The following is a 15,653-nucleotide window of genomic DNA, read 5'->3' as shown; positions in this document are numbered from 1 at the left end:
CCCTCTTCCATGAGAACCTTGACGATGGTGTTTTTATAACGTTCTTCCATGACAACCTTGACGATGGTGTTTCTATACGCCTCTTCCATGACAACCTCGACAATGGTGTCTCTATACCCCTCTTCCATGACAACCTCGATGATGGTGTCTCTATACCCCTCTTCCATGACAACCTCGATGATGGTGTCTCTATACCCCTCTTCCATGACAACCTCGACAATGGTGTTTCTATACTCCTCTGCCATGACAACCTTGACAATGGTGTTTCTATACCCATCTTCCATGACAACCTTGATGATGGTGTCTCTATACCCCTCTTCCATGACAACCTTGACGATGGTGTCTCTATACCCCTCTTCCATCACAACCTCGACGATGGTGTCTCTATACCCCTCTTCCATGACAACCTCGACGATGGTGTCTCTATACCCCTCTTCCATGACAACCTCGACAATGGTGTCTCTATACCCCTCTGCCATGACAACCTCGACAATGGTGTCTCTATACCCCTCTTCCATGACAACCTCGACGATGGTGTCTCTATACCCCTCTGCCATGACAACCTTGACGATGGTGTCTCTATACCCCTCTTCCATGACAACCTTGACGATGGTGTCTCTATACCCCTCTTCCATGACAACCTCGACGATGGTGTTTCTATACCCCTCTGCCATGACAACCTCAATGATGGTGTCTCTATACCCCTCTGCCATGACAACCTCGATGATGGTGTCTCTATACCCCTCTTCCATGACAACCTCGACGATGGTGTCTCTATACCCCTCTGCCATGACAACCTTGATTATGGTGTCTCTATACCCCTCTGCCATGACAACCTCGATGATGGTGTCTCTATACCCCTCTTCCATGACAACCTCGACGATGGTGTCTCTATACCCCTCTGCCATGACAACCTCGACAATGGTGTCTCTATACCCCTCTTCCATGACAACCTCGACGATGGTGTCTCTATACCCCTCTGCCATGACAACCTCGACAATGGTGTCTCTATACCCCTCTTCCATGACAACCTCGACAATGGTGTCTCTATACCCCTCTGCCATGAGAAGCTCGACGATGGTGTCTCTATACCCCTCTGCCATGACAACCTCGACAATGGTGTCTCTATACCCCTCTTCCATGACAACCTCGACAATGGTGTCTCTATACCCCTCTGCCATGAGAAGCTCGACGATGGTGTCTCTATACCCCTCTGCCATGACAACCTCGACAATGGTGTCTCTATACCCTTCTTCCATGACAGTAGTAGGGACATACCTTCCAAATTCCCCAGCCTTTACATTCCTGTCCCATTATCAGCTAGCAATCCTAAAGCTGTCCCTTTATGACAATAGCTCCTCATGGGCGGTTTTTGTTGTAAACCAGTGGCTGATAATTTCTTCCTTCTGATTGGCTGATGTTTCAGACACAGGGGTTCATCTATCCCAACTACTGTAAAAACTTTAACTACTTCAATAAAGGGCACTTTCACCCCCTTTACTGCCCAGGCCAATTTTCAGGTTTCAGTGCTCTCACACTTTGAATGACAATTGCCCTGTCATGCTACACTGTACCTATATGAAAGTTTTATCATTCAGAAATAGAGCTTTCTTCTGATGGTATTTAATCACAGCTGTTTTTTTTTATTTCTTACAAAAAAGAAAAAAAGACAGAAAATTAAAAAAAAAAAAAAAGAAGTTTTTCTTGTTTTCTGTGAGTAAATTTTGAAAATAAGTCAAGTTTTCTCCTTCACTGATGTGCGCTGATGAGGCGGCACTGATAGGCTGCACTGATGAGGTGGCACTTATGGACACTGATGAGGTGGCACTGATGAGGAGGTAGTAATATGCCGAACTGATGGGCACTGATAGGTGGCACTGATAGGTGGCATTGATAGGCAGCACTGATGAGCACTGAAAGGCGGCACTGATGGGCACTGAAAGGCGGCACTGACGGGCGGCACTGATGGGCACTGACGGGCGGCACTGATGGGCACTGATAGGCTGCATTTATGGGCACTGATGAGGTGCCACTTATGGGCACTGATGAGGTGGCACTGATGAGGAGGTACTAATATGCCGCACTGATGGGCACTGATAGGTGGCACTGATAGGTGGCATTGATAGGCAGCACTGATGAGCACTGAAAGGTGGCACTGATGGGCACTGAAAGGCGGCACTGACGGGCGGCACTGACGATCAGCACTGATGGGCACTGATAGGCTGCACTTACGGGCACTGATGAGGTGCCACTTATGGGCACTGATGGTGGCACTGATGAGGAGGTACTAATATGCCGCACTGATGGGCACTGATAGGTGGCACTGATAGGCAGCACTGATAGGCAGCACTGATGGGCACTGAAAGGTGGCACTGATGGGTACTGATAGGTGGCACTGATGGGCGGCACTGATGGGCACTGATAGGCGGCATTGACGGGCGGCACTGATGGGCACTGATGGGCGGCACTGATGAGCACTGACAGGTGGCACTGATGGGCATTGAAAGGTGGCACTGATGGGCACTGATAGGTGGCACTGACGGGCGGCACTGATGAGCACTGACTGGCGGCACTGATGAGCACTGACGGGTGGCACTGATGGACAGCACAGATGAGCAGGGACTGATTGGCAACACTATGGGCACTGATTGTGGCCACTGATGGTGGGCACTGTGCGCACTGTTTTTGAGCTTTTTTGTAATCAGGGCACTGATGATCAATGCCCTGATTACTTTTCCTAGGTTCCCCTTTCAGGAGGAGCCGCTGATCGGCTCTCCTCGCCACACACTCTGACAATTTGAGGCGAGGAGAGCCGAATAACGGCACTTCCTCATTTACATGTGACCGGCTGTCACATCAAAATCAAGGACAAGATCAAGTACACGCCGCACTGCACGCCCCCCTGTGGGCATGCGAGAGAGGCTGTTCTGGTGCGCTGTCATTTGACGGTGGGCGGGCGGGAAGTGGTTAAGGAGCGCCATCACACTGACTGCAAATAATAGCTGTCTGATGTCACCCCTGCTATAAAAAAGACTCAATTCCCCAGCACAGCCCCCTCTCTTGTTGCAAATCAGGAGAGTGTAAGTACTGTCTGTGTTGGCCCAGCTACTATGCCCCGCCCCTTACCTCCCTACATAAACTTTTATGTAGCTGCTGGGGTGAAGGGGGAATTCTATAGAGCAGCCAACAGGGCTCCTCCAGGAACAGCTAGGAGTTCCTTGAGCTCAAAAAGTTTGCAGGACCGCATCCTGCTTGTGGTGGATTTTAGAGACAGTTATATTATTCTAAAAAAATATTTGTATTAAATATCATATAAAACAGATAGGCGCCGTAAGTAATTAGATAAAAAAAAAACACACATATGCATATCAGTGACAGATTCCGTGGCATGTACATTGACATCTGGACACAATTGTCTCACAATAGAGGTATCTGATAAACGTTGATGGTCGACGCGTTTCGCTTCGTGCTTCTTCAAGACCAACCGCAAAGATGCCCCAATCAACTAATTTCAAAACAAATATTGTCATTAATTTTACATTAATAATAAATACATGATACAAATATTTTACTTTATTTCCCTTTTAGATTCTATTTGATGATGATCACTTACACGCTACGGTCATATACGCCTGGGGGGGCGGACACAGGGGACAAGCAACCAAATGGGGCTCAACTTAAGTACCTTTTCCCTATAAGAACTGTGTATAACAGATCAAAAAAGAAATAAATAAATACGACACTGAATCCTTGTCTCAACCATGTATCCATATATCATAATATTGTGCAAAAAAAAAAAAAAGGGATAAAATTGGAAATTTGCAACATAATACAACTCAGGGGCGTAACTACAGGGGTTGCAGGGGTTGCAATTGCAACCGGGCCCCATGCTCCAGGGGGCCTGTGCGGCTCCCCTGTACACCTGGATAGGAGGGTCGGTGGGGGCGGCATGTAGAGAAATCACTGTCCTCCTTTTTCCTCCTGTAGCTGCAGGAGGAAAATGGAGGAGATTGGTTCCTCTGTATGCTGCCCCCACCACTCCTCCTATCCAGTTCACTTGTGTTCTGGTGTCTCTGGGCCCCTGTGTGCCCCCCCCACTGTGCTCCCTCCCCTCTCCTGCCGGCTGCCACAGGGGATGTGTCACAATAGAGAACCAGGAAGGGGTCGGTAAATATGTAATTTACCAGCTCCTTCCTTTTCTGAATGGACAGAGTCATAGTCAGTCACATTGTAAATAAAATAAAATAAAATGATAAAAAATAATACAATTTAAATTCCCAAAAATTAAAAACTACTGACACCAGTGGGTGAACTTTCAGGATCGCAAAGGTCACACTTGCGACCGGGCCCTGGCATTCCACCACCGTGGGGAGGCCCCAAGATGGCAGGAAGGGGGCCCACTGCAGAACTTGTGAAAGGGTCCTGTTGCGGGACCGTAATAAAGGGCCCCGCAACGAGTAAAAGGGCCCCAGGATCAGTGGGAAGAGCTCCAGGCTTGAAGGGAAGGGGACCGGCCAGGGGTCCGGGAGGCCCTTAATGGTTTCTTGCACCGGGGCCCTGAAGGTTCTAGTTACTCCTCTGATACAACTACTTTATACATAGGTATAAGAAAACCATATTGCCCTTTTATAGGCATTACTTCCAATGTGGACCCACCGTCATGGACCTATATTGATCTACTATCATAAATATCAGAAGTGTTTTTTTTTTTTTCGCACAGCATTATGATCTATTGATATATGGTTGAGGCACGGGTTCAGTGTTGTATTTATTTATTTTTTGATCTCTTATATACAGTTGTCAGAGGCAAAAAGGTACTTAGGTTCAGCCCCAACCAGCTGCATGTCCGCCCCCCCCCCCCCCCCCCAGGCGTATATGACCTTAGCGTGTAAGTGATCATCATCAAATGAAATCTAAAGGGGAAATAAAGTAAAATATTTGTATCATGTTTTTCTTATTAATGTAAAATTAATGGCAATATTTGTTTTGAAATTAGTTGATTGGGGCATCTTTGTGGTTGGCCTTGAGGAAGCATGAAACGAAACGCGTCGACCAGCAACAGATACCTTTATTGTGAGACAATTGTGTCGAGATACCAATTTGAATTCCACAGAATCTATCATTGATATCTATATGTGTGTTTTTTAACCACTTCTGGACCGGAAGGATTTCCCCCCTTATTGACCAGATCATTTTTTGCGATTCGGCACTGCGTTACTTTAACGGACAATTGCACATGTGACGCTGTTCCCAAATAAAATTGACGTCCTTTTTTTCCCGCAAACAGAGCTTTCTTTTGGTGGTATTTGATCACCTGTGCGATTTTTATTTTTAGCGCTATAAACAAAAAAAGAGCGACAATTCTGGAAAAAAAAAACAATATTTTTCACTTTCTGCTATATAACATTCCCAATACAATTTAAAAATCAAATTTTTTCATCCTTTTAGACCAATTTGTTTTTTGCTACAAATTTTTGGTAAAAAAAAAAATCACAATAAGTGTATTTTGATTGGTTTGCGCAAATGTCTTCGCATCTACAAACTAGGGGAAAGATTTACGTAATTTATTTTTGCTTTTACTAGTAATGGCGGCGATCTGTGATTTTTAGTGGGACTGCGACATTGCGGCGGACAGATCGGACCTCTAACTGACATTTTTTACACTTTTTGGGGGGACCAGTGACATTACTACAGTAATCAGTGCTAAAAGTATGCACTGTCACTGTACTAATGACACTGGCAGGGAAGGGGTTAACCTAGGGGTGATCAAAGGGTTAAGTGTGAGCCTACGGGGTGTTTTCTAACTGTATGGGATAGGGACTTGTGAAATGATCATAGAGACCTGTGATCCTATATAGAAGGATCACAGGCGCTCTGTATTCATTTCAGAGAGAAGAACGGTCAGCTGTGCTACAACAGCAGACCGTCGTTCTCTCTCAACAATGAGCGATCGCAGGTGTCCTGTGGATCGGCATCCCTGCTGCCTTGGGGGGGCAAGCGGCGTGCCCCCAGGAGCGCTCCCGCGAACCGCCGTTTCTGATCGCGCAGCCGAGCCAGCCTGCGGCGGGCGGTCAGCAAGTGGTTAAATCTGCAGCACTCGTTGAAATGATCCTTGGTGATCCTGCCATTAACATCAAGGTTCAGACACTTCCTGTTATGAGGTGACAACCCTCTGTCCCAGTCTCCTATTTCTGCTCCCGTGTTCTCCTGATGGAGACATTGTACGCTGTTGTCCCCATCAGGAGACCTGAGAAATGCCCTGCGGCCGTCGCTGGAGGGGGTGTGGTCAGAAAATGGTCACTAAGAGGCTTCAGTAATATTGGGAGGCAACAGAAAAACTGGATTTTCTACAACAAAATAAATGGCAGTTGTCTGCGATTGGCAGGAACTCCTTCATTATGTATAATTTCTGCACACAGCCAACCTCCAGGAAAAACTTTATTAATACAGTGACAGCAACTGCTGTACATGATAGCAAACAGGGTGCAGTGGTCAGGAGCATTTCATATACAGCCCAGTGTACAGAGTCCATTGGTCAGGAGCATGTCATACAGTGGGTACGGAAAGTATTCAGACCCCCTTAAATTTTTCACTCTTTGTTATATTGCAGCCATTTGCTAAAATCATTTAGGTTCATTCTTCTTCCTCATGAATGTACACATAGCACCCCATACTGACAGAAAAACACAGAATTGTTGACATTGTTGCAGATTTATTAAAAAAGAAAAACTGAAATATCACATGGTCCTAAGTATTCAGACCCTTTGCTGTGACACTCATATATTTAACTCAGGTGCTTTCCATTTCTTCTGATCATCCTTGAGATGGTTCTACACCTTCATTTGAGTCCAGCTGTGTTTGATTATACTGATTGGACTTAATTTGGAAAGCCACACACCTGTCTATATAAGACCTTCCAGATCACAATGCATGTCAGAGCAAATGAGAATCATGAGGTCAAAGGAACTGCCTGAAGAGCTCAGAAACAGAATTGTGGCAAGGCACAGATCTGGCCAAGGTTACAAAAAGATTTCTGCTGCACTTAAGGTTCCTAAGAGCACAGTGGCCTCCATAATCCTCAAATGGAAGACGTTTGGGACGACCAGAACCCTTCCTAGAGCTGGCCGTCCGGCCAAACTGAGCTATCGGGGGAGAAGAGCCTTGGTGAGAGAGGTAAAGAAGAACCCAAAGATCACTGTGGCTGAGCTCCAGAGATGCAGTCAGGAGATGGGAGAAAGTTGTAGAAAGTCAACCATCACTGCAGCCCTCCACGAGTCGGGGCTTTATGGCAGAGTGGCCCGACGGAAGCCCCTCCTCAGTGTAAGACGCATGAAAGCCCGCATGGAGTTTGCTAAAAAACACCTGAAGGACTCCAAGATGGTGAGAAATAAGATTCTCTGGTCTGATGAGACCAAAATAGAACTTTTTGGCCTTAATTCTAAGCGGTATGTGTGGAGAAAACCAGGCACTGCTCATCACCTGTCCAATACAGTCCCAACAGTGAAGCATGGTGGTGGCAGCATCATGCTGTGGGGTGTTTTTCAGCTGCAGGGACAGGACGACTGGTTGCAATCGAGGGAAAGATGAATGCGGCCAAGTACAGGGATATCCTGGACAAAAACCTTCTCCAGAGTGCTCTGGACTTCAGACTGGGCCGAAGGTTTACCTTCCAACAAGACAATGACCCTAAGCACACAGCTAAAATAACGAAGGAGTGGCTTCACAACAACTCCGTGACTGTTCTTGAATGGCCCAGCCAGAGCCCTGACTTAAACCCAATTGAGCATCTCTGGAGAGACCTAAAAATGGCTGTCCACCAACGTTTACCATCCAACCTGACAGAACTGGAGAGGATCTGCAAGGAGGAATGGCAGAGGATCCCCAAATCCAGGTGTGAAAGACTTGTTGCATCTTTCCCAAAAAGACTCCTGGCTGTATTAGATCAAAAGGGGGCTTCTACTAAATACTGAGCAAAGGGTCTGAATACTTAGGACCATGTGATATTTCAGTTTTTCTTTTTTAATAAATCTGCAACAATGTCAACAATTCTGTGTTTTTCTGTCAGTATGGGGTGCTATGTGTACATTCATGAGGAAGAAGAATGAACCTAAATGATTTTAGCAAATGGCTGCAATATAACAAAGAGTGAAAAATTTAAGGGGGTCTGAATACTTTCCGTACCCACTGTATATGGCCCAGTGTACAGGGTGCAGTATTCAGGAGCATTTCATATATAGCCCAGTGTATAGGGTGCAGTGGTCAGGAGCATGTCCCATACAGCCCAGTGTACCGAGTGCAGTGGTCAGGTGCATGTCATATACAGCCCAGTTTTACAGGATGCAGTGGTCAGGAGTATGTCATATACAGCCCAGTGTATAGCGTGCAGTGGCCAGGAGTGTGTCATATATAGCCCAGTGTACAGGGTGCAGTGGTCAGGAGCATGTCACATACAGCCCAGTGTACAGGGTGCAGTGGTCAGGAGTGTGTCATATACAGCCCAGCATACAGACTGCAGAAGTCAGGAGCATGTCATATACAGCCCAGTGTACAGAGTGCAGTGGTCAGGAGCATGTCATATAAAACTCAGTGTACAGGGTGCAGTGGTCAGGAGCATGTCATATACAGCCCAGCTTACAGGGTGCAGTGGTCAGGAGCATGTCATATACAGCCCATTGTACAGGGACCAGTGGTCAAGAGCATGCCATATACAACCCAGCCTACAGAGTGCAGTGGTCAGGAGCATGTCATATACAGCTCAGTGTACAGGGTGTAGTGGTCAGGAGCATGTCATATACAGCCCAATGTACAGGGTGCAGTGGTCAGGAGCATGTCATATACAGTCCATTGCAGTGGCGGCTGGTGAAGTTTTAAGATGGGGGAGCGCAAGACCCCGCCCTTCCATTTTGACCCCTCCCATTTCTCAGAAGCCCCACCCCTTATAGACTCCATCCATTTTGTCCCCTGTATTTTGCTTGCGTGAACCAATTCTCCCAATATATCACATATTAAGGGGTCCATCAGTACTAGTATATCCCATAATAGGGAACAGGGGCCCTATTATGGGATTTACTGTGAGAGACATCCTATTATGGGATACATGGACTGAGAGTAGCACAAACCCCACAGTACAGACCCCCCCAGCACAAACCTCACAGTACAGACCCCCCAGCACAAACCTCACAGTACAGACCCCCCCCAGCACAAACAACTCAAGCACAAACCCCACAGTACAGGCCCCTAGCACAAACCCCACAGTACATGCCCCCTTCAATATAGTGACCAGTATAAATGCCCCTTTCAATGTAGTGACCAGCATACATGTTCCCAATGCAGTGACCAGTATACATGTCCCCAATGCAGAGCTATGCGTGCGTGCCTCCAATGCAGTGACCACCAGTGTACATGTCCCCAATGTAGAGATATGCGTGCGTGCCTCCAATGGAGTGACCACCAGCGTACATGTCCCCAATGCAGAGCTATGCGTGCGTGCCTCCAGTGCAGCCAGTGACCACCAGTATACGTCCCCCAATGCAGAGCTATGCGTGCGTGCCTCCAGTGCAGCCAGTGACCACCAGTATACGTCCCCCAATGCAGAGCTATGCGTGCGTGCCTCCAGTGCAGCCAGTGACCACCAGTATACGTCCCCCAATGCAGAGCTATGCGTGCGTGCCTCCAATGCAGCCAGTGACCACCAGTATACGTCCCCCAATGCAGAGCTATGCGTGCGTGCCTCCAGTGCAGCCAGTGACCACCAGTATACGTCCCCCAATGCAGAGCTATGCATGCGTGCCTCCAATGCAGCCAGTGACCACCAGTATACGTCCCCCAATGCAGAGCTATGCGTGGGTGCCTCCAATGCAGCCAGTGACCACCAGTATACGTCCCCCTAATGCAGAGCTATGCGTGCGTGCCTCCAGTGCAGCCAGTGACCACCAGTATACGTCCCCCCAATGCAGAGCTATGCGTGCGTGCCTCCAATGCAGCCAGTGACCACCAGTATACATGTCCCCCAATGCCGAGCTATGCGTGCGTGCCTCCAATGCAGCCAGTGACCACCAGTATACGTCCCCCAATGCAGAGCTATGCTTGCGTGCCTCCAATGCAGCCAGTGACCACCAGTATACGTCCCCCAATGCAGAGCTATGCGTGCGTGCCTCCAATGCAGCCAGTGACCACCAGTATACGTCCCCCAATGCAGAGCTATGCGTGCGTGCCTCCAATGCAGCCAGTGACCACCAGTATACGTCCCCCAATGCAGAGCTATGCGTGCGTGCCTCCAATGCAGCCAGTGACCACCAGTATACATGTCCCCCAATGCCGAGCTATGCGTGCGTGCCTCCAATGCAGCCAGTGACCACCAGTATACGTCCCCCAATGCAGAGCTATGCGTGCGTGCCTCCAATGCAGCCAGTGACCACCAGTATACGTCCCCCAATGCAGAGCTATGCGTGCGTGCCCGACAGAGCAGTGCACTTACCTGGAGGCTGGAGCCCTGTGAGTCACGGCGGCTTCTCCCTTTCCTCTTCTCCGGTCTCCTCTCCGCTCCGCTCTCTGCAATGCCGGTCCACGCGACGTCAGCATGGGGCCATGGGATGTCCTGGATGATGATTGGTCCAGGCTGTAGACTGGACCGATCACAGCCAGGATATCAGGAAAGTGGGGGTGCCCAAGCGCAATGACTTGCGACCAGGTTACGCCCCCAGAAGGCAGCCAATCGGCGCCTCTTCTGGGTCGTAAACCCCCCCCCCCCCCCCCCATAGCCACCACATTGGCCGGTGTAGCGGCGAACACAATTTTTTTTTTCAAAACTTTATTTGTTCGTTTTGTAATTTTTTTTTCTTTTTTTAAGGGGTAGGGGGGGGGGCGGCGCCCTTGCGCCCCCTATGCATGGGCCGCCACTGGTCCACCTATCAGTGCTTATCAGTGCCGCCTATCAGTGCCACCTATAAGTGCCCATCAGTGTGGCATATTAGTACCTCCTTATCAGTGCCACCTCATCAGTGTCCAAAAGTGCCACCTCATCAGTACCTATCGGTGCCCATCAGTGCTGCCTCATCAGCGCACATCAGTGAAGGAGAAAAATTACTTATTTTCAAAATTTACTGACAGAAAATAAGAAAAACTTTTTTTTTTTTTCAAAATTTTCTGTCTTTTTTCTTGTTTTTTTTTTTTTTTTTTTTTTTTTAGTAAGAAATAAAAATCCCAGCGGTGATTAAATACCACCAAAAGAAAGGTCTATTTGTGTGAAAAAAAAGATAACATTTTTATTTGGGTACAGTGTTGTATGACCGCGCAATTGTCATTCAAAGTGTGACAGCGCTGAAAGCTGAAGATTGGCCTGGGCAGTAAGGAGGTGAAAGTGCCCCGTATTGAAGGAGTTAATCTCTCCAAAAATGCAAAAAATAAAAAATAAAGTTTTGCCTATAGTTCTACTTTGAGTTTATCGCCTCAAACTCACCCCGCACTGCACTGTCCGGGTACTCTGATTTTCCCACACATATTCAGCAAGGGAGCTGACTGCACTGTCTGCAAAAGATACAGACATTGGGGGAGGAGCAAGGAGGAGACACCATGGAAATGGACTTCCAGTAAATGTGACATCAATGGGACTGGAAATTCTCCTCCACTTCTCTCCTCTGACGGTGCTCAGCGACGGGAACAGGAAGTGTTCATCATAAATGTCTCTTCCCTCCACCCAAGAGTAATGGTTACTTATTGGTGGAACCTGGGGGGTCCTTGGGTACTTCAGGGATGGTGGAACCCCTCATAATGGGCACAACAGGTGTACAGACTCAGGAACTCAGCACAGGGATGGTGGGAACCCCTCATAATGGGCACAGCAGGTGTACAGACCCAGGAACTCTGCACAGGGATGGTGGGAACCCCTCATAATGGGCACAGCGGGTGTACAGACCCGGGAACTCAGCACAGGGATGGTGGGAACCCCTCATAATGGGCACAGCAGGTGTACAGACTCAGGAACTCAGCACAGGGATGGTGGGAACTTCTCATAATGGGCACAGCAGGTGTACAGACCCAGGAACTCACCCAGGGATGGTGGGAACCCCTCATAATGGGCACAGCAGGTGTACAGACTCAGGAACTCAGCACAGGGATGGTGGGAACCCCTCATAATGGGCACAGCGGGTGTACAGACCCGGGAACTCACCCAGGGATGGTGGGAACCCCTCATAATGGGCACAGCAGGGGTACAGACTCAGGAACTCAGCACAGGGATGGTGGGAACCCCTCATAATGGGCACAGCGGGTGTACAGACCCGGGAACTCACCCAGGGATGGTGGGAACCCCTTATAATGGGCACAGCAGGGGTACAGACCCGGGAACTCAGCACAGGGATGGTGGGAACCCCTCATAATGGGCACAGCAGGTGTACAGACCCAGGAACTCAGCACATGGATGGTGGGAACCCCTCATAATGGGCACAGCAGGTGTACAGACCCGGGAACTCAGCACAGGGATGGTGGGAACCCCTCATAATGGGCACAGCAGGTGTACAGACCCAGGAACTCAGCACATGGATGGTGGGAACCCCTCATAATGGGCACAGCAGGTGTACAGACCCGGGAACTCAGCACAGGGATGGTGGGAACCCCTTATAACGGGTACAGTAGGTGTACAGACCTGGGAACTCAGCACAGGGATGGTGGGAACCCCTTATAACAAGTACAGTAGGTGTACAGACCCGGGAACTCAGCACAGGGATGGTGGGAACCCCTTATAACAAGTACAGTAGGTGTACAGACCCGGTTCGGAGTCGTGTCTGATAATGCCTGAGCTCAGCCATACTCAACAGAAAAGGGTTTAACATTCAGGTCTTCAGAAATGAGAAAAAATAAAAGTTGAGAAAAAATAAAAAGCTGCAGTATTTCATCTGACCAGTAGATGGCGCTCAGCATTCAGTTTGTTATTCTGGACTGAGCAGATCTGGGAAGTCCTCATATCAATGATCTCTGTTCATAGTGAGAACTGTCAGTATTTACTAACATGGAGGCTGGAGAGAGATGAGAGGAGGAATGTGAAACTAAATCAGAGAGGAGCACAGAAGAGACTTTCCTGGTAATTGCATCATTTGTCAAAAAATTAAAATAGAAACTTGATTGATCAGTATTGGTAACAGTTTGTCTTTTCTCTCTACTTCTTATAAATGGAGCCTGATCTCTGCCTGATCTCTGCCTGATCTCTGCCTGATCTCTGCCTGACCGCTGCCTGACCTCTGCCTGACCTCTGCCTTATCTCTGCCTGAACTTTGCCTGACCTCTGCCTGATCTCTGATCTCTGCCTGACCTCTGCCTGGTCTTTGCCTGACCTCTGCCTGATCTCTGATCTCTGCCTGACCTCTGCCTGGTCTCTGCCTGACCTCTGCCTGATCTCTTCCTGACTACTGCCTGATCCCTGCCTAACCTCTGCCTGACCTCTGCCTGATTTCTGCCTGACCTCTGCCTGACATCTGCCTGGCCTCTGCCTGACCGTTGCCTGACCTCTGCCTGACCTTTGCCTTATCGCTGCCTGACCTCTGCCTGAACTCTGCCGGACCTCTGCCTGAACTCTGCCTAATCTCTGCCTGACCTCTGCTTGATTTCTGCCTGATCTTTGCCTGAACTCTACCTGACCTCCGCCTGATCTCTACCTGACCTCTGCCCTAACTCTGCCTGACCTCTGCCTGAACTCTGCCTAATCTCTGCCTGATCTCTGCTTGATCTCTGCCTGATCTTTGCCTGAACTCTGCCTGACCTCCGCTTGATCTCTGCCTGACCTCTGTCTGATCTCTGCCTGACCTCTGTCTGATCTCTGCCTGACCTCTGTCTGATCTCTGCCTGACCTCTGTCTGATCTCTGCCTGACCTCTGTCTGATCTCTGCCTGACCTCTGTCTGATCTCTGCCTGACCTCTGCCTGACCTCTTGTGTAGAGCTTAACAGTGTATTACAATGCTATGGCACTGGTCTCCTTCTACCCGCACCACCATCTGGACTGCATGTCCCCCTCCCCCCTCAATGGTCATTGGTCTGTGGGTGATGGACAGTATGGAGGATGGGTATGGCGATGGTGTAGGAGCACTGCGCCATGATGACATTAATATCATTATCTGGGCTTTACTTTATAATGGTACGGAGCACACAGCCTCATGGGGGGGGTTCTGGACTTTACTTTATAATGGTACGGAGCACACAGCCTCATGGGGGGGTTCTGGACTTTACTTTATAATGGTACAGAGCACACAGCCTCATGGGGGAGTTCTGGACTTTACTTTATAATGGTACTGTGCACACAGCCTCATGGGGGAGTTCTGGACTTTACTTTATAATGGTACTGTGCACACAGCCTCATGGGGGGGTTCTGGGATTTACATTATAATGGTACGTTGCACACAGCCTCATGGGGGGGTTCTGGACTTTACTTTATAATGGTACAGAGCACACAGCCTCATGGGGGGGTTCTGGGCTTTACTTTATAATGGTACGGTGCACACAGCCTCATGGGGGAGTTCTGGACTTTACTTTATAATGGTACTGTGCACACAGCCTCATGGGGGGGTTCTGGGATTTACATTATAATGGTACGTTGCACACAGCCTCATGGGGGGGTTCTGGACTTTACTTTATAATGGTACAGAGCACACAGCCTCATGGGGGGGTTCTGGGCTTTACTTTATAATGGTACGGTGCACACAGCCTCATGGGGGGGTTCTGGGCTTTACTTTATAATGGTACAGTGCACACAGCCTCATGGTGGGGTTCTGGACTTTACTTTATAATGGTACGGTGCACACAGCCTCATGGGGGAGTTCTGGGCTTTACTTTATAATGGTACGGAGCACACAGCCTCATGGTGGGGTTCTGGACTTTACTTTATAATGGTACGGAGCACACAGCCTCATGGGGGGTTCTGGACTTTACTTTATAATGGTACAGTGCACACAGCCTCATGGTGGGGTTCTGGACTTTACTTTATAATGGTACTGTGCACACAGCCTCATGGGGGAGTTCCCGGGCTTTACTTTATAATGGTACGGAGCACACAGCCTCATGGGGGGGTTCTGGGCTTTACTTTATAATGGTACGGAGCACACAGCCTCATGGTGGGGTTCTGGACTTTACTTTATAATGGTACGGTACACACAGCCTCATGGGGGAGTTCTGGACTTTACTTTATAATGGTACGGTACACACAGCCTCATGGGGGAGTTCTGGGCTTTACTTTATAATGGTACGGAGCACACAGCCTCATGGGGGGTTCTGGACTTTACTTTATAATGGTACGGTGCACACAGCCTCATGGGGGAGTTCTGGGCTTTACTTTATAATGGTACTGTGCACACAGCCTCATGGGGGGGTTCTGGGCTTTACTTTATAATGGTACGATGCACACAGCCTCATGGGGGAGTTCTGGGCTTTACTTTATAATGGTACGGTGCACACAGCCTCATGGGGGGGTTCTGGGATTTACATTATAATGGTACGTTGCACACAGCCTCATGGGGGGGTTCTGGGATTTACATTATAATGGTACGTTGCACACAGCCTCATGGGGGGTTCTGGACTTTACTTTATAATGGTACAGTGCACACAGCCTCATGGTGGGGTTCTGGACTTTACTTTATAATGGTACAGTGCACACAGCTTCATGGGGGGG

The 15,653-nt window shown here is 48.7% G+C and overlaps 1 protein-coding gene across 6 annotated transcripts in view; it reads left to right on the top strand.

The window, feature by feature from the left end:
• Positions 1–15,653, top strand: part of ARAP1 (ArfGAP with RhoGAP domain, ankyrin repeat and PH domain 1) — a 406,767-nt gene that overhangs the window by 149,242 nt on the left and 241,872 nt on the right. The window lies entirely within an intron of this gene.

This window comes from Pelophylax lessonae (assembly GCF_965119305.1).
Source record: "Pelophylax lessonae genome assembly, chromosome: 2".
Taxonomy (NCBI): Eukaryota; Metazoa; Chordata; class Amphibia; order Anura; family Ranidae; genus Pelophylax; species Pelophylax lessonae.
Note: the sequence above shows the minus strand (reverse complement) of the source record. Positions and strands in the feature narration are given on the sequence as shown.